This window comes from Cucurbita moschata, unplaced genomic scaffold, assembly GCF_002738365.1.
Source record: "Cucurbita moschata cultivar Rifu unplaced genomic scaffold, Cmos_1.0 Cmo_Scf00087, whole genome shotgun sequence".
NCBI classification, from domain to species: Eukaryota; Viridiplantae; Streptophyta; class Magnoliopsida; order Cucurbitales; family Cucurbitaceae; genus Cucurbita; species Cucurbita moschata.
This window is the reverse complement of record NW_019268603.1, coordinates 18,164-44,008: the sequence shown is the minus strand read 5'-3', so window position 1 is coordinate 44,008 and position 25,845 is coordinate 18,164. Positions and strand designations below refer to the sequence as shown.

Below are 25,845 nucleotides of genomic sequence, written 5' to 3'. Positions count from 1 at the left end.
ACAAAAAAAAAAAAAAAAGTACAAAAAAAACTCAAACACAAAGACAGACTAACGCTACATAACAACCCCATTTGTGAGTGCACAACTTTTGAAGGCTCCCTCGTCTCAACGGTAAGTACTATTACGAACCCATCCAAAATAATCACACCTGTGACCGCATCTCCTGACTTTAAACTGCTAGTCTAAACATGGTTTCGTCATGAAAGCTTTAGAGATAAATCTATCCTTACAAACATATTTTTCTCTTAATTTATAATTAGTCATAAAAAGAAATAATTAGGCACAAATTTGGTCTAGAATTCAAAACTTTCAAATTTTTGGTTCCTTAACCAGATTCAAATCCAGATTCTTGAACTCCTGGTACCTTAAATAAAGTTGGTATCCTCTAATAAAACAGGAATTTCTCTTAAGATCATTAAATTCTTATAGACTCTAGGCTCAATATCATTAATACAATTCTGTTTTATCTTGAACATGCCAAACATGAAACTAAAGTGCGTTCAATTTAACTCCATTTTATTGCCATCTTGAATGATGTGTAGGGTATATTCTTGATTTACCTTAAAGTTCTTGTGACATGACAGTTCATATTAGTTAAGCTTTTTGCAAAATCACAAGTTAAAAGACAACAATTATGAACCTAGGTCTATTAGTCAATTCAAAGACAATTTCTTTCTCCATCTTATCAATAATAATAGTTCAACTAAATCCATATTATGCAAAGAAATAAGTTTAGGACTCATAAAAACAACTACCTAAATTATGTCCTAAAAATTTGAAAACATAAGTTGTAGTTGATAATTACATAAAAATTTACCTAAATCCATGAATTTGTGTCCAATTAGTCAATCCTAAAGATTGTAACTAGCATATAGTAATTGAAGCTCCACATGAACTAATTTAAAGTTCCCCTTACCAAACTGAAGTTTATTTCATCTTTAATGAAGCATGAATTGCACTAAAGTTCATGAAATGCTTATAGACTCTAACTCTGAGTACTATTAATGCAATTATGTTTCATATGAGTCGGTCATAAATGAAACTAAGGTGCATTCAATACAACTTTATTTGCTTGTCATATGAGGCAAAATAGAAAAATTAAATCAAACAAACTGATGAACTGAACCGAATCAATCAAACCAAAATTGATTAGTTTGTTTCTTTTGTTGGGTTGTTAGTTTATTTGATAACACTTGTATATTATAACAATTCAACTTTTCGTTTTATAGCCCTCCAACTACTAAGAGAAAAATATATTTGAGTAGAAGCTAAAAATATTGGGTGTTCAAGAAAAGGCATTTGGTTTAGTGGTATGATTCTCACTTGGGGTGCAAGAGGCTTTGAGTTCATTTCTTGAAATGCCCCTATGCCTAAATCTTTTCTTATCTAAGGACTTCATATTCAAAATCAACCTAACTTGATATTCGACATTTTATACTTACCATCATGCTCTTAATACTCATAGTCATTCTTAACATCCCACCGAGGACTCATCCCATCCCAAGGCTTTATTCTCCAAGACAAATTCTACATCCGAGGACTTCACGTGTTTCCTGCAATAGGACAAAATACGACCTTAATACCTAGGCCTAAGGCTTCATACATACATTTCAAGTGGTATAACAAGAGCATTTGGTCTAGTGGTATGAAAGTTAGATTCTCAAAATGCCCCTTCAAGAGATTGTAGTATGAAAGACATTTAACAAGTAAATAAATACATTAACATAACACAAGTGACACATATGTAAACTATGTTATTAATATTTTATTTCTATTACATCTTTCCTTATTTATGAAATAATGAGCGGAGATATTTTTCATTTTCATAATTACTGATGACGCGAGGTTTAGGATTTTTTAATGTAAGAATCGTGGGGATGTAGCTCAGATGGCAGAGCGCTCGCTTCCGATGTGGAAAGTACGGAGATCGATACTTTGCATCTCCAAATGAATCGATCACTAAACTTAGGAAATATTTAGCAGAGATATTTTTTCATTATCACTAAATATATTAGTCCATCTTTCCTTATTTACAAAATAATGAGTGTAGATATTTTTTTCATTTTTACAATTATTGATGACGGGAGGTTTAGGGTTTTCTGATGTAAGAATCGTGGGGATGTAGTTCAGATAGCAGAGCGCTCACTTCTGATGTGGAAAGTACGGGGTTGATACTTTGCATCTCCAAATGAATCGATCACTAAATATATTATTTCTTTTCAATTTTTTCTTATTTACGACATAATGAGCCGGGATAGTTTTTCATGTCACTATTATTGATGACGAGACGTTTAGGATTTTGTGACATAAGAATCGTGGGGATGTAGCTTAAATGGTAGACCGCTTGCTTTGCATGCAAGAGTTACGAGGATAGATACCACGCATCTCTAAAATAAAACTATCTATTACTAAATATATTATTGAAAATTATTTCTTTTCAATTTTTCCTTATTCATGACGGGTTGAGTGGCGATATTTCTTCATTTTCACTATTATTGATGATGGAAAATTTAGGGTTTTGTGATGCAAGAATTGTGGGGATGTAGCTTCGCTTAGCATGCGAGACGTACGGCTTAACATACGAGAGGTACGAGGATCGATACCTCACATCTCCAAAAGAAACTATTTATTATTAATAGTTTATTTCTATTCAATATTTCATTATTTATGACATAATATGCAGAGATACTTTTTCATTTTCACCATTATTGATGAAGGGACGTTTAGAGTTTTCTGATGTAAGAATCGTAGGGATGTAGTTCAAATGGTAGAGCGTTCATTTCACATGTGGAAAGTATGGTGATCAATACCTTGCATCTCCGATTGAATCGATTACTAGATATATTATTTCTTTTTAATGTTTTCTTATTTAGGACATAATGAGTCGAGATGATAGAGCACTTGCTTTGCATGCGAGAGGTATGGGGATCCCTATGCAACAATTGTGGGGATGTAGCTTATGATGGGAAATTTAGGGTTTTAGGGTTTTATGATGCAAGAATTGTGGGGATGTAGCTTATGATGCGAGAGGTATGGGGATCGATACCCTGCATCTCTAGATTTTCTTCATTTTCACTATTATTGATGATAGGAATTTGAGGGTTTTATGATGCAAGAATTGTGGGGATGTAGCTTATGATGCGAGAGGTATGGGGATCGATACCCTGCATCTCTAGATTTTCTTCATTTTCACTATTATTGATGATAGGAATTTGAGGGTTTTATGATGCAAGAATTGTGGGGATGTAGCTTATGATGCGAGAGGTATGGGGATCGATACCTTGCATCTCTAGATTTTCTTCATTTTCACTATTATTGATGATAGGAATTTGAGGGTTTTATGATGCAAGAATTGTGGGGATGTAGCTTATGATGCGAGAGGTATGGGGATCGATACCCTGCATCTCTAGATTTTCTTCATTTTCACTATTATTGATGATAGGAATTTGAGGGTTTTATGATGCAAGAATTGTGGGGATGTAGCTTATGATGGGAAATTTAGGGTTTTATGATGCAAGAATTGTGGGGATGTAGATTAGATGGTAGAGCTCATTTAGCATGCGAGAGGTAAGGGGATATCCCCCATCTCCAAAAGAAACTATTTGTTATTAATATTTTACTTCTATTCAACATTTCCTTATTTATGACATAATTAACGGAGATATTTTTTCATTTTCACTAGAATTGATGACTGGACATTTAGGATTTTCTGATATAAATATTGTGGGAATGTAGCTTAGATGGTAGATTGCTTGCTTAGCATGCGAGAGGTACGGCGATCGGATCGATACCCCATATCTCCAAAAGAAACTATTTGTTATTACTATTTTATTTCTATTCAATTTTTCCTTATGACATAATGAATAGCGTTATTTTTTTTATTTTCACTATTAGTGATGACGAGATGTTTAGGATTTTGTGACATAAGAATCTTGAGGATATAGCTTAGATGGTAGAGCGTTTGTATCCCGTGTGAGAAGTACTGGGATTGATACCATGCATCAACAAAGAAAACCATTACTAAATATATTAGTTCTTTTAAATTTTTCCTTATTTACGACATAATGAGCGGGAATAGTTTTTCATTTTCAATATCATTGATGACGGGAAGTTTAGAGTAAATTTTTCCTTATTTACGACATAATGACCGAGGATAGTTTTTCATTTTCAATATCATTGATGACGGGAAGTTTAGAGTTTTTTTTATGTAAAATCGTGGGAATGTAGCATGCGAGAGATACGGGGATCGATACCTCGCATCTCCAAAAGAAACTATTCGTTATTACTATTTTATTTCTATTCAATATTTCCTTATTTATGACATAATGAGTAGCGATATTTTTTCATTTTCACTATTATTCATGATGAGACGTTTAGGGTTCTGTGACGTAAAAATTGTGGAGATGTAGCTTAGATGGTAAAGCGCTCGCTTTGCATGCGAGTTGTACGGGGATCGATAACCCTCATCTCCAAAAGAAAGTATTTAATTTTTTATTATATTTTTTCATTTTCACAATTATCGATGCTTTGCATCACCAAACCAAACTATTTGTTATTAATATTTTGATATTTTTTTTTTATTTTCACTATTATTGATGATGGGACATTTAGGGTTTTATGATATAAAAATCATGGGGATGTAGCTCAGATGGTAGAGCGCTCGCTTTGCATGCGAGAGGTACGGGGATTGATACCCCACATCTCCAAAAATAAGACTATCTATTATTAAATATATTATTTCTTTTCAATTTTTTCTTATTCATGACATGTCGGGTAGCAATATTTCTTCATTTTCACTATTATTGATGACGGAAAATTTAGGGTTTTGTGATGCAAAAATTGTGGGGTTGTAGCTCAAATGGTAGAGTGTTCGCTTAGCATGTGAGAGGTACGGGGAATGATACCCCGCATCTCCAAAAGATAGAAATTATTCTTTTAAGTATGAGTTAATTTAACATGTTATGTATAAGGTGGGTACGAGAGAAAAAGAAAAGATACTTATATAAGGATTATTATATCATTATAGCTATGTCATTCTTATAGATAAAGAAGAGAGTAATGTCTCACAAGCACATAGAGAGAGGACTTATTGTAAGTAAAGAAAGCAATCTAGTAGTTATATATATCCAACAAGTGTCAAAGAAGGACGTGAGAATAAAATTATTCTCAAGCTTTCTTTAGGTCAAAAAGTATTTGATAAGCTTTCAAAATTAAGGGTTTTCTTTTTTGTTCTTCCTTCTATTTATTCTCAAGCTTTCTTTATATTGGTGAAAGAGTATTTGATAAGCTTTCAAAATTAAGGGTTTTCTTTTTTCTTCTTCCTTCTATTTATTCTCAAGCTTTCTTTATAGTGGTCATTTGATAAGCTTTCAAAATTAAGGTTTTCTTTTTTCTTCTTCCTTCTTTCTCCCTTTTCACACGTTTAATTTTTTTTTATTTAAATAAAAAAAAGTTTAATGAGAGAATGAAGAAGTTAGAAAGGAGAAAGAAATGAATGTAATAAAATTTTTCCGTCGGTAGGAATGGAAATGGTGAATGGGTCCTTGACGATAGTCGACCGCTATACTCTGGTTTTGAATGTAAGTGATGATTATCAGCGATATGAGTTGTGTCAATACCACACCGTTATCAATAGGAAGTAAAGTAGAGTAGAATAGATCAAGCGATCCATTTGTTGAGAGTACTGTAAGAGGCACATAAGTAAGAATGTTGGATATAACTGCTCTTTCACATCTGAGGGATGAGTCTCATAGATCCAACTACAATGTCAAAGAAACTTCGGATGGTAGTGATTGCTTGCATTGGTGTCTCCGTGGTATCCCAGACACATGTAACATGATTTTTCTTGTTCAAATATAGCTTCATTTATCTTAAAAGTTCACTTTTGAGTAATCCTCGAAGGCTTCTTAATTTGCAGCCTCTGGTGAAGATGATCACTCCAAGGTGGATTTGTTAGTGAAGATGCAATTATATAATCAGGGCTTTATATCAATGGTTCCATTTATATCTATAAATGAAATTTGTGGTGTATTTTTTGGAAATTCAACAATAATCATCAGTTATTTGGTTACCATTCTAAAGAAATTCAACTTTCGACCTTTTTTGAATGCTCAAAGCTACTTGCAAAGTACTGTCGATTATGATCCATAATACTCACCAACTCGAAATTGAGGTTTGTTCATGTTCGAAAATGTGACAAACCAAAAGACAAGATGCTAATTAATATTGTTTGTGATTGTTGTTGTGAATTCTTCCTCTTTGAATACATATTTTGGTTGGCTTATGAATTTTTCCATCTTTTAAAAATATTATTTTTTTAGTTGGGGCCTAATTTCATAACAGGCGATTGAATCACAATATTGCAATATTTTAAGTTACTTTTAAGATTAAAGGTCGATGAATAAAGTAATTACAGCTAGTTCTTTTTATGCATCTTATTTTGATCTAGCACATAAATGCTTCCTAATTATTTTATTTATTTTTTTATGAATTAGGTTATGAAGATCATTTGAATTATAAACACTTTAATTCAAACAATATTTAATAACTAATCTTTTTAATATTTATACTCAAATATACTAACAAGTACTAGTAACACTAGTCTCAATGACTTAAAGAATACAACTATTATCTCGAACTATAAAGAATTTAATTCCAACCTATTCGAATTGACAAACGCTTTATTAGACTATATTGTAAGATTTCACTTCATCAATTTAAGTAGCGTTGAACTGCAACTATAAATAACAAATTCTTAAGTATTCATGAACAAAATCGGCCTAACAATGTCTCTTGAAACTATTTACCAAAGGTGTTAGAATGAGCCGTATGGAAGGATTGCCTTTAGATGCTTTAGTACCAATTAAGGATGTCAATATCCTAGTAGTGCAGAATGCAGAAAGGTTCATAGTTGAAAAGAATAACGAGAATAGTGGACATCGTTTCATCTACAAACGTGTAGTGAACGGTTTGGTTGGTATGACTAGAGAACGTCGTCATTGCAGAATTTATATTATTGTAATAGAAGTTATAAATAACGATGATATTTCTTGGTCTTTTATTACAAAGGTGCAGAACTTTCTTTTTGTGCATGTGATATATCCATCGCCACCTACTAATAAGCACTCATCTTTTAAAGAAGTTCTGGAGTTCCTTGTCCCCAAGTAGCAATACAACTACTAGAATGCTATCTCTACTTATAATAAGCCCTCTCTCTCTCTCTCGAAATATATGTGTGTGTGTTTGTTGATGTATTACTCTCTTTTATTAATGAAATATGGCATAGTCATAATGATATTACGAGTATCTTTTCTATCCCTCCCTTCCTTATCGCTATATAAAGAATATGAAGATTATAAGTAAAAGTGTACAAGTAATTTGTTACTTTTGAACTTAAAATGCTTATAATTCAATTTATCTTTGTTATCAATAATAATTATCAAACCGTATATAATTTTGTCCAAGTAAGGTCGCTTCTCATTCCCTGTATGATATCATCACACAAAATCGAGCGGAATGGTTAACGATAAAATGATAACAAAAACCCATTCGTCGAACTAACTATAAAGGAAGGGTTGGTTGGAAACCATGTCTATACTTCTTTGCTTTAATCCCAGGTAACTAAAGATATATAAGAACAACAGAATATGGCATGCCCAGTCAAAACATAAAAAATTTCTTGCCATGTTATAGTTAATGAATATAGTATGCACAAAGATCCGACGTCACACTTCATGATTGGAGACCAATACAGTGAGCTATGGTCGTCCATACCGTCCTTTGGTCTAATTATGTCAAGCAAATGTTACAGCAAGCAAAGAGTTTTTAATAAGTTCGCTATTGCAAAGAGCTCGGTTTAAGGCACAAATGTCTCTGATGTGAAAGACGCACCAATTCAACGAGATTTAAGTAACCATGAATAAGGCACATGATACAGCTTGTAAACGAAACGATGTCCATGACTCTTATTATTTTCTTCCACTACAAACCTTCTAGCCTCTTGCACTTTTTTGTCATTGACATCCTTAATTGAAATTAGAATTGAAGGAAACACTTCTCCACAACTCATTATGGAACACCTTTGAGAGATAGTTTTAACAGATTTACTTTGCTGAGAAATACTTTAAAATTTGATATTTATAGTTGAAAGCTACTTAAATTGATGAAGTGAAATCTTACAACAGAGATCAATAAATCGTTTGTCTGTTAGAAGAGAGCTTGGAATTAAATTATTTATAGTTGGGATAAGGGATGTTTTAGTCAAGTATACTTTTTAGTTTTAAAATAAATTAATTTTTTAGTTTAAAATAAATTAATTTTTTAATTTTAATTTTAGTCGGAATAAATTAATTTTGATGTGGTGTTATGTATTTTAATAAAATTCATATTAACTTAATCAACAAAAATTTATATTTTTTTAAAAATTATAATCTAAATTAATAGAAATACCATTGAACTTTCCACTTTATCTAAAAAAAAATACTCATAATTTTTTATTTTTTTAAAAAAAATAAGTTGAATTTTCAAAAAAAAAAAAAAAAAAAGCTTCAAAACTACTCTTTAACTTTCAAAAGTGTTTAATAAAAGATAGATGGGGAGAAAATTGAAGGTTATTTTAAGGGAAGGTTTTCAATATAAGTATAAGATCCTAAAAACATAACAAGAAGTAATATCTTAGCTTAAGGTCGCAAATAAGAACCTACTAGTAGACTATTTACTAAGTTTTACTCACTCCATGTTTATCATTTTTTTCAAGTAACTAAGAGTTGGTCGTGGATGAGAGCGGACTTTGGAGTGTGGGCCATAGACTAACCTCTGTTTTTAATCTAGTATTTTTTGTTCTTCTTTTGAGTCTGCTTCTTATTTTATGTTTGTAACGAGTATGTATATGTAACACCCCAAAAATGAAGGAAATTATCTCCCATAAGAATAAGCCACTCATGAAAGACCGAAAGGATAGAAAGGAAAAAAATTAAAGGATTAAGCAAGAACAAAGGACTTAGTCAAGTAACTCTGTACCCTAACAAGTGATTTCAAGGAGTTAAAGGCCTTTTTGAAAAGGATTGGAAAGAAAAAAGTAAATCAAAATGGCAAAAAAGTCATTTTATCAATTATCAAGAATCTTTTCGGATTTGTAATTCCTTATCTAGAAGGAATCTCAAGATTCAAAAAAAGAAAAAATTGATAAAAAAGCGATGAGAAATTTGTAGAAAAATTATGGATTTTTCGAGAAAAATAATAATAAAATATTCGAAAAGTGGCAAATTACCAAAATATCCCTGGAAGAATGGATAATTACAGAAATGCAACTCTAATTAGAATCAGAGCATCTACCGTGACCATCCGAGCAAAATCTTTTGAACTCAAATCTCAATCGTCGGATCTCCTCCAAAATTTGATATGATCTAGAATGAACACATACAGATCATCACATCCAACGACTACTTTTCAAAGCCAAGGTCGGTAAGGCTATGATCGGAGTTGATATCTCTAAAACATTATCCAGAAAGTTCGATCTCTAAATAATGAAGATTCTGGAGCTCTCAATGTTGGTTTAAGCTACTCCTATAAGGTCGAAAGTAGGAGCAACAATACGGAGTAAGAATCGACAAAGGTTGATCCCCCAATTGAAGGCAATAAGCGTTTAGATTGTGGGTCTCCAACTCTCAGATTTCTTCCAAATTCGAGAGCAATCCTCCACCATTTCTCTTCAAACTTCTAAATAACGAAGAATCTGGAGCTCACAATGTCGGTTTAAGCTCCTCCTATAAAGTCTGAAGTAGGAGCAACAATATGAAATAAGAATCGAGAAAGGTCGATCCCCCAATCGAAGGCAATATGCGTTTAGATTATGGATCTCCTACTCTCAGATTTCTTCCAAATTCGAGAGCAATCCTCAACTATTTCTCTTCAAACTTATTCCTACAGTTTCTCAACAAGATTACCCACAAGTTCTATGAAGGAATAGAGTGCTGAAAGTGCCTAGAAACCATTCCCCCAATTCAATCCGCCATTGAAGAACTTCAAGAAAAACTTGAAAATCCAATCCGAGGATACATGATGACTCGTCGAGCAAGAATGATTCCAATCAGTTTTTGCACCTCCAAGGAATGCTTCCATAGAAGACTATGAAGAAAAATAACCTCGAGAGTGTGCCAAATTGAAGGAAATAGGTTTCGAAATTAAATTGGGGATAAGAGTCAAAATTCCTATCTACGATCTCTTTTCCTTCAAATTAAGGATTCTTCTAGCTTCAGAGGAAGAAGTTGAGTAAACTTGATGAAGGAATCGAGATCTGAGACGTCGTAGAACAAGCTACCCACGAGATCGAAAATCTGGCGTTTCGAGTGAGTTGCATACCGAGAACGATGTCTGGAAATTAAGGTCATACACTCAAAGACGTTCTTCCAAACCAATTCCTTTAGCCTGAAGATAGGATATGGAAGGGGTTCAATGAAGAAATAATGCCTTGAAACCCCTAGAATCGGCTACCCAATAAGAAATCCTTTGTTTTATCAACAGCGATAAATTAGATTTTGGATGAACTTTGGAAGCGAATATCTTAGGCTACGATCCACGAGATGTTATCAAATAAATCCCTAGCCCTTTCTTGTAACATTCATTTTTAAGTTTCACGAAGAAATCGAGGAGAGAAACGCTGTAAATGTGGCTGTACAGGCCGAGTTTTAGATGGTGGCAATGCAAAAAATGTGCATCTTCTTCCTGTTCAGAGGAAGAAAACGATGATACGGCCAGTTCAACTGAATTGTCCAAGTCAACTCAAAATTTGACCTTTTCACGGGTTTTCTCAGTAGATCTTATTTTATGAAATGTTGTATGAATCCTTATCTCGAGAGGTTATATAAGGTAATGAAGTTTGGGAGTTATTGGAAAACTTTAGTTAACGAAACCAAGATATGGGAGAAAATGCTCATCACGATCTATATGACTTTACCTCCTAGGATAACTAAAGTGGTATCCCTGAAATAATAGATTCCCCAGTTGTACCCTTGGTCTCTAATAGATACTACGTGCACAATATCATGCTGGGCTATTCGTAAGAACTTATAAGTTCTAAGCTTGACCCAAGACGTTATGCATAAACCTAGGATGACCAAGAATCCAAGAAAACACCTAGATTAATGCAAACATCATGCTTAACAAGTTGCTAGGATCCATGCCTGAAGTAACCATTTGCTAGCAGTTTGCTAGCAGGATGCCACGATTATGACATGACAACCTCTAAGGTTTAGTTCCTGAAAACGAAACAAGAAGTCATATCCTTGCTCAAGGTTTAGACATGCCATATTAGGTTAGAAACATACAAGATTGAGAACCAACAACAATACCAAGCAGAGGTCATATTCATGAAGCCTTGGAAGGAATGAAGCGGAGCAAGTTCGGAATAACTCAAGAATGTTACACCTTATGCCTAAAAAATATCTTGTGTTGTCATTCCTTATTCTGTGTTTTCTCATCAAGGTCATTTCTTAAAGGTCCTACCAAGAGGTCCTACCAGGAGTTGATCCTAGTTCGTTGGATTCAAAGTCCAAAGTGTTAACCACTACACCATAGAACCCCTTGTAAAAATTTATTTTGGAATGGTTTTCCTATTTTATGCAGATTCCACAAGAAGAGAGATCATATCACGAGTCAAACTCAAGTTATTGGATTCAAAGTTCTAGAGCTATTTTATCTAACTCATTGTGATCTTGAGCAACTTTAGAGTGGTTGCAGAAGTAACCCTCCAGTGTTGATTGAAGCTCTTGGAGAATATGTAATTTTATATATTTCTTATAGTTAATTTATATATCGTTGTATATTACAAACAAATTGAAATAATACTTTACATCCTAGTCTTTCTTTCTTCCGTGCAAAACTTAACATGAAAACTATATTATTTCAATATTCACTTGAGAAACAAGGGGTGAAAACTATATTATTTCAAACCCTCCATTATTGCTTCTACTTTGAGTGAAAATGCTTCCACTAAATCATGTTACTAACTAGTTGGTTTGGTTCGGTTCAATTCTTGGGTCCACTAGATTTAATCGACCTAGCTCAATTAAACTCTTGATAATATAAAAATCATAAGTTTCTTAAATTACGTTAACTTAAAAGTTTAACCCCTAATTTTTTTTACAATGTTTAGCTTTGTATCTAGTTGATCTTTAAATGCTTAGAAGTATCTAATAAGACTTCTATTTAAGGAACTTTTCTCAATAAAAGATGTAAGACTTGAGGTTTATTATTAAGGAATTTCAAATGAGTGATTTGATATATCATAGAGGACAAAATATTTATTTGTTTCAAATATCTTATGTTGACCATTCTTTTTTGTCAAGTATTTTGAATATTATCATTGTGAGTTACTAATGGCAATAGATTGAATCTCATTAATAACAATATCCCAAAACTCAGGTAAAGATGACATCAAAATTAATACTTTAATTTCATCTTCAAAATTTATTTCCACATAACTCAGTTGACTGATAATCATAATAGTCACCCGTGCACAAATATTTACAACCTTAAAAGGTAAAATTATAAGGAGTACAAGATAAAAGTGCATCAAATAGTTTCAAAATATAAAAAAAAAATAGTAGGAATTGGTCAAAGTCAACATCCATCGATCACTTATGGCACCGCATATAGCACAACACAGATGAGGGTAACATTTTTTTATTTCTCTACTATATTAGGCCCTTTGGTTTATTGGCTTTACAAGATGGAGACATGAAGTTTTCTATATTTGAAATAAATTTGGTTAGTATTGGTACCATCAAAATTTATTTATTTCTTTGAAATGTTTGAGTTTACCATTTACATGTTTTCATTTTTCTACTTTGTCTGCCAACATTTAGAAATGAAGCAAAATTAGTCTGAGAGTTTTAGGCAGATTGTTCTAATTATAATTTTTAACTAAAAAAAAAATTAGTCTGGTTGTCACGCTCAAAACTACCCTATAGATATAATCGACCTATTATCCTTCCACTAATAGGACAAAAGGCAACGTTACTATGTGAAACTAGTTTCATGTCATTTATTCAACAATAAGGGTGTTAGCATGCATTTCGAAATGAACCCATATTTTAAAAATTTAGATAAAATAGAAAAGAATTGTTATCTCAAAGACAATGATACTATGTGAAACTAGCCTCAAGATGCTTTAACTCTTAGGGGCGGTAAACCAACGGTTCCTTCACCCAAGACCCATGGCCAAACTCCCAACATGGAAGGGATAATCTAGAGAATCATTCCAAGAACCTTAACGGATGGGACAAACTCAAATTATCAAGCTCGACAACAAACAATGTTGCCGGCAAACTTAGGAAGACTACATGAAATTACGAATATATCAATCTAGGATTTTTTAATTTACCGATTTTTAAAATGTTAAATTATGTGAAATTACTGGCAAAGAAGAATATTTTAGAGAGCTCTTCCTTTTTATTTAAGATTTTGATATTTAAGAAAAGAGAAAATGAATACAAATAGGAGACATTTTATAGATTTAGGAGGAGTAAGTGTAAACAAAAAGGGAGTCCTGACCCATTTTCGGTGGGTTCTCGAAGCACGGATTGCAAGTTAAAAGAGGTTGAAACAAAGTAAAATGTTTTTTCGAAATAAAAAAAGAATTATAATATAATGAACATATATATTACATTATATTCAAAATAGAGTTTATAGGTTCATAGTACAAAATAAGGGAAATGTTAAAAAAAAAATCATTTTAAAACATCAAAAAATAGTTTCATGTCATTTATTCAACAATAAGGGTGTTAGCATGCATTTCGAAATGAACCCATATTTTAAAAATTTAGATAAAATAGAAAAGAATTGTTATCTCAAAGACAATGATACTATGTGAAACTAGCCTCAAGATGCTTTAACTCTTAGGGGCGGTAAACCAACGGTTCCTTCACCCAAGACCCATGGCCAAACTCCCAACATGGAAGGGATAATCTAGAGAATCATTCCAAGAACCTTAACGGATGGGACAAACTCAAATTATCAAGCTCGACAACAAACAATGTTGCCGGCAAACTTAGGAAGACTACATGAAATTACGAATATATCAATCTAGGATTTTTTAATTTACCGATTTTTAAAATGTTAAATTATGTGAAATTACTGGCAAAGAAGAATATTTTAGAGAGCTCTTCCTTTTTATTTAAGATTTTGATATTTAAGAAAAGAGAAAATGAATACAAATAGGAGACATTTTATAGATTTAGGAGGAGTAAGTGTAAACAAAAAGGGAGTCCTGACCCATTTTCGGTGGGTTCTCGAAGCACGGATTGCAAGTTAAAAGAGGTTGAAACAAAGTAAAATGTTTTTTCGAAATAAAAAAAGAATTATAATATAATGAACATATATATTACATTATATTCAAAATAGAGTTTATAGGTTCATAGTACAAAATAAGGGAAATGTTAAAAAAAAAATCATTTTAAAACATCAAAAAATAGTTGGTGTTGTTTGTCTAGGGCAACTACTCTTAGTTACATGAAAGATATGGAAAACATGGAGTGAGTACAAGACTCTTTTCTTAATGATTTCTCGGTTCTTGTCCGAGAATAGTAGCCTTTAGGTTCTAAGTACATGGTTCTTAACCATGTTCATAGTGGGTGCTTGGGCTTGGATACCCCACTCTTTTCTTAATGATTTCTTGGTTCTTGTCCATACCACACTCTTTTCTTAATAATTTCTTGGTTCTTGTCCATACCACACTCTTTTCTTAATGATTTCTTGGTTCTTGTTCGAGAATAGTGGCCACTTAGGTTCTAAGTACATGGTTCTATGTGTTGGAGGACTTTGGAATAAGGTTTGGAATCGGTAATTACAAAGTGTCTGTCCAAAATAAAAGGGCCCAACCAAATTTGAACTGGTGACCTCTTGATCTACAGTCAAATGCTCTACCACTGAGCTATGGACCCATTTTGCATGATTTCAACCTTAGCGACCCCTTCTACAGAGTGTCAGTCCTAAAAAGTGTCTGTCCAAAATAAAAGGGCCCAACCAAGTTCAAACGAGTGACCGGTCAAATTCTCTACCACTGAGCTATGGATCCATTTTGTAGGATTTTAACCTTAGTGACCCCTTAGACATAGTGTCGGTACAAAAAGTGTAACCAATTTCTATGCAAGATAGAAGGGCCCAACTAGGTTCGAATTGGTGACCTCTTGATCTGCAATCAAATGCTCTAACATTGAGCTATGGACCAATTTTGTATGATCTCAAACTTAGTGACCCCTTCTACAGATTATCGGTCCAAAAGTGACCCTACCAAATCGACTATAGACCAATTTTGTATAAATTGGTGGATTACCTATCGGGAATTAAACACAGTTCGTTAGATTCAAAGTCAAAAGTGCTAACCACTACACCATAGAACCACTTGTTAAACTTTATTTTGGCAGCGATTTTGATAAGCGTCAACAACGCTGGATTTTGCAAAGCTAGAGGTCTTAGTATCCTTACAGACTTTCACAAGGTGTTTTCAACTTCTTTTATAGGTAATTGAACTTTTGAGTCCATGCGAATGATTGGTTGGGTTAGTATCAGTTCGAGAAGACATAGGAGAGAAGAGAGACTTTGTTAGAAACACTCCCATAGGTAATCTCCCAAGGTGTTTTCAACTTCTTTTGTAGGTAGAATTTTAAAATCAAACCACAACAAAATTTACTTCTATCCAGCAAAATTATTTTTTGTTTGAAACAAGATTATTCCTTCTTTTTCTAAAACTAAATTTGACTTTCCAATGGATTTTAATAGTTTTGTTAATTAAATTTTCTTTAAAATTTTTGTACCTAGAGTACAATGGAAATAATACTTTTTTCTTTTTACTATTTTGTAATTTGTATGGTATTATTCGAGGCTTTTGAATGAAATATGATAATTGATTCTTTGTCCTCTTTGACAATTTTAGATACCTCCATATCCGATATTTGATGCGTCACGTTTCATTATGAGATCTGCCCTTGGGTCAATAAGACATTTGTAAATGTGCCTGATATCTTGAAAGATATAAGACACGTAATTGAGAGAACCTAAAATTTTTTTGAAGTTGGCTTTTCTAGGATATGTCATCACCAAAGTTTGAGACAAAGACCATTGGATGGGTTTTAATAAGGCTCAAATAAATTTAAAATCTAAAAAAACGGATCTGAATTTGATATTATTTGATTTTGGGTATGGACACAACTAGCTGATTTCTTTTTATTACATTAATGAATGTATGTAGATGTTTAAAGTGTTGATCGTAATGGTTTTAGAAAATATCAACACATCATCAATATAAACTATCGAAATTTTTTGAAAGGATTGAAAATATCATTCATAATCTTCTGAAATTCGGATTGAGCTTTTTTGAGCGTAAATGGCATGACTCCTCTCATATTTTCTAAATTGGACATTAAATGCTATTTTATATTTGTCCTTTTAGGAAATTAGAATTTTCCGAAATCCCAATTTCATGTCGAATTTTATAAAAACATTTGACTCTAAATTCTTTTTATCAAATCATTTTTGTTTTGGATTGGATATCTTATTTATTCTAAAACCTTATTCAAAGGTTTGTAGTTAATTACCAGTATCAGAATTTCTGGTTTCTTTTCACCGTATTGTTAACCTATAATGTCAGACATGACCACATGCTCTTTGAAGACCTTATCAGATTCCTCTGCAAAATATGACTTAAAATGTCACAGTATTTAGTGTTGGATGCTTTTTGACTTAACCCTAGGGTTCTATTAACAGTGAACTTATGATAATTTTTGTCAAATTATATATTTGAATACCTAATACATTAAGATATAATATCTTATTTAAATAATATTAAAATGTTGTAGAATATCATAATATATGTTTAATTAATATGAATCTCATTCAAATTTCAAATATATATTTTTATTTAATGTTTGTGATACACATCAGTTATTTTAATATTTGACATGTCAAATACGTTAATATGTTTTGATATTATACTTCAAGACTATAGGAACTTGCTCAGAGGACCTGAGAGTTACATTGGCCCACAATGCATCTCATGGACGATGCAAAACTATGGTGGCGCTTGAAGGTGAATTGTATAAAAAACTGGTCATGCACCAAAAAATCATGGGAAGACCATTGATGGAATTGAAGCAATCGGCGCTCCCCTGGATGGGTTTCCAATCAAAGACCTAATGTTTGATGTTGACTCTTTTGAAGAAAGAGCCACAGGATCGAACAACAAAAAACGTTGAGGTAGCTCTAAGAACTCTATCACACACATAAAAAAACGTGTCGAAGAGTTAGACATTACACAGAAGATCTGACTTTCATTGAGGAGACCTGAGTTTGATTCTCGACAATGAAATTTTATTTTCTTATTTCTTTTATTTTATAGTTTCATCTTTTGTCACCAATTATATTTAAACTTTACCTAGGTTTGAGAAGCACTATAATGGATGAGTTCAATAGTATCTTAAATTCAAAAGGCTTTTTATGAACTTGGTTTGAGAGGCACTATAATGGTCAAGTTCAATAGTATCCTAGATTAAAAAGATTTTTATGAACTTTGAACCTTTAATAGTGTTATGTCATAGATATTTGGTTCAATTTCAACAAGTGAGGTTGAGGTCAATCAAATGGTTAATGTGATAATCCGATCATTTTCAAGGTCTCTTTGTTTAACGCCATCATGGCTGAGATGACTGAGATGAGCACCAGAGTGAGTTTGACAAGGAGGGTCGTAGATAACCACACCCCAAGCCAAGCTCATGTTGGGCTTATCAAACTGAAAATCCAAAAACACAAACCGTTAAATGGGAACTGGGATGCTAGGGAATTAAAAAACTTTATTTTTGACGTAGAACAATACTTGAAGGTTACAGGAACATGCTCATAGGACTTAAGAGTTATGTTGGCCACAATGCATCTCATGGACGGTGGCGCTCGAAGGTGGATGATATAAAAAATGGGTCATGCACCATAAACTCATGGGAAGACCGTTGATTGAGTCGATGCAATCGACGCATCCCTTGATTGGTTGCCAATTAAAGACCTGACGTTTGATGTTGACTTTTTTGATGAAAAAGCCACACGATCGAACACCTCGAAATGTCGCGATAGCTCTAAGAACTCTATCATACAACCTTAGAGTTGAGGGCTACAGAAACTTTCTCATACGACCTGAGAGTTACGTTAGCCGCAATGCAGCTCATGGACGATGCAAAACTATGGTAGTGCTCGAAGGTGAATGGTATAAAAAATGGGTCATGCACCATAAACTCATGGGGAGATCTTTGATGGAATCGATGCAATCGATGCTCCCTTAGATGGGTTGCCAATAAGGTCTTCTCTCTTTCTTCTGATCGTCAGTCTTTTCTTCTATATCAGGAAGAGCGGGCTAGACAGCGAAGATTGGGTCAAAATGTGAACCCGCCTAGTTGGTTTATAATCAAAGACCTAACATTTGATATTGACTCTTTTGAAGAAAGAGCCACTCAATCAAACAGCTCGAAACGTCACGGTAGCCTAGAGAACTCTAACACACACAGGGAAGGACGTGTCGAAGAGTTAGACATTAAGCAAAAGATCATGCTAAAACTCTTCAGCGATCTGACAAAAGACTTTAGGACATTTACACTAAGAATCCATTGTCGTCCAACGGTTAGGATATCTAGCTTTCACCCAGGAGACTTGGGTTTGATTCTCGGCAATGAAATATTATTTTCTTATTTCATTGTCCCTTTATTAGAGTTATGTTATAGATATTTTGTTCAATTTCAAATGGTTAATGCGATAATCCAGTCGCTTTCGAGGTCTCTCTTGTTGAAAGACATCATGGTTGAGATGAGCACCCGAGTGAGTTTGACAAGTTGGGTGGTAGAGAACCACACCTCAAGCCAAAGTTCATGTGGGCTTGAGAAACTTAAAATCCAAGAACACAACCCCTTAAATGGAAACCATGATGCTAAGGAATTAAAAAGCTTTATTTTTGACGTAGAACAATACTTGAAGGTTACTGGAACTTGCTCATAGGACCTAAGAGTTACGTTGGTCGCAATGCATCTTATGGATGATGCAAAAATATGGTGGCGCTCGAAGGTGAATGGTATAAAAAATGGGTCATGCACCATAAACTCATGGGAAGACTGTTGATGGAATCGATGCAATCGACGCTCCTCTAGATGGGTTGCCAATCAAAGACCTGACGTTTGATGTTGACCCCTTTTGAAGAAAGAGCCACACGATCGAACAGCTCGTAACGTCACGGTAACTCTCAGAACTCTATCACACACATGAAAGGACGTGTCGAAGAGTTAGACATTACCCAAAACATCATAGTAAAACTCCAATTAGACAAAAGACTTTAGGACAACTACACCAAAAATTCATTGTTGTTAGACGGTTTGGATATTTGTCTTTCACCTAAGAGATTCTGGTTTGATTCTCTGAAATTGAATATTATTTTCTTATTTCTTTTTATTTTATAGTTTCTTCTTTTGTCACCAATTATATTTAAACTTTACCTCATTTTGAGGGGCACTTTAATAGTCAAGTTCAATAGTATCTTAGATTAAAAAGACTTTTATGAACATCGTACCTATGTTAGTGTTATGTTATAGATATTTGTTTCAATTTCAACAAGTGGGGTTGAGGTGATTCAAATGGTTAATGCCATAATCCGGCTATTTTCAAGGTCTCTCTTGTTGAACGCCATCATGGTTGACATGAGCACGTGAGTGAGTTTGACAAGGAGACCCGATTTACCTACGTTTGAGAGGCACTATAATGGTCAAGTTCAATGGTATTTTAGATTAAAAAGACTTTTATGAACTTTGTACCATTGTTAGTGTTACTTTGTACCTTTGTTAGTGTTAGGTTATAGACATTTGGTCAAGTTCAACAAGTGGGGTTAAGGTGATTCAAATGGTTAATGTCACTTTATTTGATTCAAATTGTTAATGTGATAATCTAGTTGAATAGTTACAGGTTATTTCCAAGGTCTCTCTTATTGAACGCCAACAAGGCTAAAATGATTGAGATGAGCACGTGAGTGAGTGTGACAAAATTGAAATAAAATAAAATAAAATCACTAAAAAAAATCAATAAAATTGAAAAAAAATTAGCCTTATGACACTTCCTTCAACTTGAAGGGCGGTAAATCAAGGATTCCTTCGCCCAAGACCCATGATCCAACTCCCAACATGGAAATGATAAGCTATAGAATCATTCCAAGAACCTCAATGGATGGGTTACAAACTCACATTACCAATCTCGACAACTGAACGTGTCATCAGCGTTAGAAGAACGACCTCATCAGAGCAAGTCATGGGGATAGAAGATCCTGTTGAAGGATGATAGACCAACCGTAATCTTCAACCCAACGAGCCAAGCTTTTGTAGAAGCAAGAACCCTTGTATTAAAGAAATTAACACCTTCTTATACAAAATTTGGATCAACCAAGAGATAAAGCTAGAATTAGATAATGAGATCCAAGATTGAGAAACAAGATTTGAAACCTTTTTCTAAATTGAGTCACTTCACAATCGAACTTGATCAAGGCTTGATTGAATGACTCAGATGCAATCTACCACAAGACTTGCATGAAACTTAGAAATGACAAAGATATGCTCAGATTTCTATAAGGGGGATCGTCTCAACTTGAGAGATCAATTTCATTGATCACAAATATGCATTTACATAATAATTTGTGGGTATTTATAGTCTCCCAACAAAAGAAGTTAGTGGCCGTGATTTAATCTCGATCCCTTTAAATCTCCACAGAAGACGAAGTCAATTTGAGCATTACAAACTTTATGAAATTAAAATAATAAATAAAGTTTTCTAACCACTCATGAAATGATGCCTGCAACTTCATCCATTACTTCAACCGTGCAAATATTTACTTTTGAATCTCCAAATGGTCTTGACTCAAACAAATCAGCTTGTAACACATGAAATGATGGTTGAACCTAGCCTATCCAATTTTGTAGATGAAGTATGAATGCTTGTTGAATCTTCTTGACCTTGGGTTGTGTAATAGGTCCAGTTGGAACACCGTGATTCTTATCATCATCCCCCTCTTCAAAAGGATTCGTCCTCGAATCAGAAAAATCATCACCTACATCAAAAGGACTCAACTCAGCAACATTAAAAGTAGAATGTACACCGTGATTCATATCATCATCCCCCTCTTTAAGATTCGTCCTCGAATCAGAAAAATCATCACCTACATCAAAAGGACTCAACTGAGCAACATTGAAAGTAGAATGTATCAATTCTATGGGAACATCAATTTTATTGTTCCATGCAATAAAATGAGTCATTTTACTGAATGTCTTACAGAGCATTTATAGTCAAATAAAGAATTCTTACAGAGCATTTATAGTCAAATAAAGAATTAGGAATCCACGCTATCTTTAGATCTACAAACCCACTCCTACTCCCACTCCCAATTTAGCTATCCACGCTGACATTAAAATGAAAATTCATCAGTAAAATTATTTAGGCTAATTCATTGAAATTTTAAAAAGAAATCATCTCTAAATTTAGACAAGATAGTAAGTTATACTACTTGAATCAGGTGAAAATTATTTAGCTAGACATTAAAATGAAAATTCATCAGTAAAATTATTTAGCCTAATTCATTGAAATTTTAAAAAGAAATCATCTCTAAATTTAGACAAGATAGTAAGTTATACTACTTGAATCAGGTGAAAATTATTTAGGCTAACTCATTGAAATTTTAAAAAGAAATCATCTCTAAATTTAGACAAGATAGTAAGTTATACTACTTGAATCACGTGAAAATTATTTAGGCTAACTCATTGAAATTTTAAAAAGAAATCATCTCTAAATTTAGACAAGATAGTAAGTTATACTAATTGAATCAGGTGTGGTGTAGGTCGAACCAACACGTGACCTTCAAATCTTCAATATTATGGTCTCCCAACTAAGCTATCCCCTATAACATTGAAAATGAAAATTCTGAAATTTTAAAAAGAAATAATCACTCATTTTAGATGGAATATTTAGGTTATGCAAGTTAGTCAACTTGAATTAGGTGGGGTGAACGTGGATCAAACACGTGACTTGTTATGCAACTTAGTCAACTTGAATCAGGTGCGGTGAACGTGGATCAAACATGTGACCTTCAGATTTTCAGTCTGACGCTCTCAACACTGAGTTATCTTCACTAATATTTGAAAAAAAAAATCATAAGTAAACTATCCCCTATAACATTGAAAATGAAAATTCTGAAATTTTAAAAAGAAATAATCACTCATTTTAGATGGAATATTTAGGTTATGCAAGTTAGTCAACTTGAATTAGGTGGGGTGAACGTGGATCAAACACGTGACTTGTTATGCAACTTAGTCAACTTGAATCAGGTGCGGTGAACGTGGATCAAACATGTGACCTTCAGATTTTCAGTCTGACGCTCTCAACACTGAGTTATCTTCACTAATATTTGAAAAAAAAAATCATAAGTAAACTATCCCCTATAACATTGAAAATGAAAATTCTGAAATTTTAAAAAGAAATAATCACTCATTTTAGATGGAATATTTAGGTTATGCAAGTTAGTCAACTTGAATTAGGTGGGGTGAACGTGGATCAAACACGTGACTTGTTATGCAACTTAGTCAACTTGAATCAGGTGCGGTGAACGTGGATCAAACATGTGACCTTCAGATTTTCAGTCTGACGCTCTCAACACTGAGTTATCTTCACTAATATTTGAAAAAAAAAATCATAAGTAAAGGTATTTCTGCTAATTCCTTATATTTGAAAAAGAAATAATCACTAATTCCTTCAAATCTTAAATCTGACGTTCTCCAAACTGTTTTTAAAGTAAAGATATTTCCGCTAATTATAGATTGAATAGTCAAATTGTGCAACGTGAACCATGTGTGGTGAACGTGGATCTCGAACACAAGACCTTCAGATCTTCAATCTAACACTCTCTCAACTGAGCTATTCACACTAAAGTTAAAAATGAAAATTCATCAGTAAAGGTGTTTTCGCTAATTCATTGAAATTTTAAATAGAAATAATCACTAATTTTTAATAAGATATTCAAGTTATCCAACTTGTATAAGGTGCAGTGAACTAGAACACTTTAGGTATTTTCGATAATTCATTGAGATTTTAGAAAGGAATAATGACTAATTTTAGATTGAATAGTCGGGTTATGCAACTAGAATTAGGTGCGGTGAACGTGGAGATCAAACACGTGACCTTCAAATCTTCAGTCTGACGCTCTCCCAACAGAGCTATCCCTGCTAATATTAAAAATGAAAATTCATAAGTAAAGGTATTTCTGCTAATTAATTATGTTTAAAAAAGAAATAATCACTAATTTTAGATTGAATAAGAAAGTTATGTTTTTAGATTGTATATCAAGTAATAAACTTGTATTAGGTGCGTTAAACGTGGATAAAACACATGTGACCTTCAAATCTTCATTCAAACAATCTCCCAACTGAGCTACTCTTGCTAACATTAAAAATGAATATTCATCGGTAAAGGTATTGGGTACACTTCTAGAAATTCAACAAAAGGCAATAGTATTAGACCGAGATGCTAGATTTAAATCTCGCTTCTGGAAAATTCAACAAAAGGCATTGGGTAACCAGTTATAGTACGACATTCCACCCATAAACAGATGGTCAAACAGAAATGCTCAAGCAAATATTGGAAGACATGTTGATGGTATATGTGATGGATTTTGTAGGAAGTTGGGATAAGTACCTACCCCTTATGAAATTGGCTTATAATAATAGTTGCCAAGCCACCATACAAATGGCCACATACGAGGTTCTCTATGGACAAAGATTTCGATCCCCTATCTTTTGGGAAGAAGGGGGGCAAACGACAACTATTGGGCCAGAGCTGGTGCAAATTACCAACGCCGCAGTCCAGAAGATTAAAGCTAGGATACAAACCGCACAAAGCTGAGATAAAAGCAAAGCAGACCTAAGGCGCAAGGACATGAAATTGTAGGTAGGGGATCATATATTCCTAAAGGTAACACTCCATGAGAGGGGTGCTCAGGTAGGGTAAAAAGGGGAAGCTAAGCCCTAGGTTTATCCGTCCCTTNCTATCCCCTATAACATTGAAAATGAAAATTCTGAAATTTTAAAAAGAAATAATCACTCATTTTAGATGGAATATTTAGGTTATGCAAGTTAGTCAACTTGAATTAGGTGGGGTGAACGTGGATCAAACACGTGACTTGTTATGCAACTTAGTCAACTTGAATCAGGTGCGGTGAACGTGGATCAAACATGTGACCTTCAGATTTTCAGTNTCTTTCATGTATCCATACTATGGAAGTATACCCTAGATCGTTCGCACGTACTGGCTCATGAAACTCTCTTCTTGAGAGATGACCTAACGTATAAAGAAGACCCGATTCAAATAATAGACAAGAAAGTCTGAGAAACAAGGAAATCTCTCTTGTTAAGGTCCTATGGAAGAATCATAGAGTAGAAAAAGCCACTTGGGAAACCGAAGGAAAATAAGAACCTTTACCCTGACCTATTTTAGAATAAGCACTTTCGATGACCGAAAGTTTTCAAAGGAGAGGAGAATTTGCAACACTCAAGGTCTCCAATAAGAGACCGTGTATAATCCCTACTAGGTTGTATCTAGAAGCAAAGAACAAGTAGAATTGAAAAAACATTGAGAAAATGGTACTTTTTCTAGTTTTTATAAACTTCCCGAATCATTAAATTTTTTATAGAATAAGAATTACAAGGTGCTTAAAAAAGGAAGGCTCCGATCGGAGAAGACTTTTTTGGAAGATTCAGAAAAATCAAGAATGAAATTATAGAAATTCTAGACGTTTCAATGGTAGTGAAAAATCCATCTATAAATTATGAATTAGGGTAGACTATTAGGGGCAAGAAGCAAGCTTAATCGAATACCCAATCGAGAGATACAAGTTTTTTGTTTTAGGGTATCGTGTTCATGGGTTTACCTCGAATTCGAGAACTATAGTCCACTATTCATTTCCAAACTTGTTCCTACACTTTCTAAATAAGTTTACCCATAAGTTTTGTGAAGGAAAGAGGTCCTCAAAGTGCTAGTAGGTTTTCACACGAATTAGTCCACGTTAGGTTACCCTCTAATGTTTTCCTAAGCTAAAACCTCAACTCCTAAAGCCTAACCCATGACATTATGTATAAACCTCGGTTCATTAATAATTCATGTACCAAGTACCTAGAACTATGTGAATGACATGCTAAATAAGTTGCTAGGATCCATACCCATAAGTAACCATTATCTGCATTACGATGTGTACTAAAAGGCCCTTATTCCTCTTTAGGTAGGATGTCGTGCAATATGTATCATGAGCTGGATGTTATGATAGGCCTACATTTCCCATCAGCTAAACGAGGTGTCCTACACCATGATTTACCAGTAGGATTACATGATTATGACGACACCACTCGTGTGTTCATGGGGAGAAAATTGAAGGTTATTTTAGGGGAAGGTTTTCAGGATGAGTATATGATACATGACACGATGACCTCTAAGTTCTAAGATCCTGAAAACATAACAAGAAGTAATATCCTAACTTAGGGTCGCGATTAAGAACCTACTAGTAGGCTACTTACTAAGTTTTACTCACTCCATGTTTATCATTTTTTTTCAAGTAACTAAGGGTGGGTCGTGGATGAGAGTGGACTTTGGAGTGTGGGCCATGGACTAATCTCTATTTTTAATCTAGTATTTTTTGTTCTTCTTTTGAGTCTGCTTCTTATTTTGTGTTTGTAACGAGTATGTATATGTAACACCCCAAAAATAAAAGAAATTAGCTCCCATAAGGGACTTAGTCAAGTA

At 33.6% G+C, this 25,845-nt stretch overlaps 3 non-coding genes across 3 annotated transcripts; 1 reads left to right on the top strand and 2 right to left on the bottom strand.

Moving 5' to 3' along the window:
* The first annotated feature begins 4,633 nt into the window (after positions 1-4,633).
* Positions 4,634-4,706, top strand: TRNAA-UGC. Its single transcript has one exon. It is a non-coding gene; the product is annotated as a tRNA-Ala (tRNA).
* Positions 4,707-11,506: 6,800 nt separating this feature from the next.
* TRNAQ-UUG lies at positions 11,507-11,578 on the bottom strand. Its single transcript has one exon. It is a non-coding gene; the product is annotated as a tRNA-Gln (tRNA).
* Positions 11,579-14,867: 3,289 nt separating this feature from the next.
* TRNAY-GUA lies at positions 14,868-14,939 on the bottom strand. Its single transcript has one exon. It is a non-coding gene; the product is annotated as a tRNA-Tyr (tRNA).
* Positions 14,940-25,845: the final 10,906 nt, after the last annotated feature.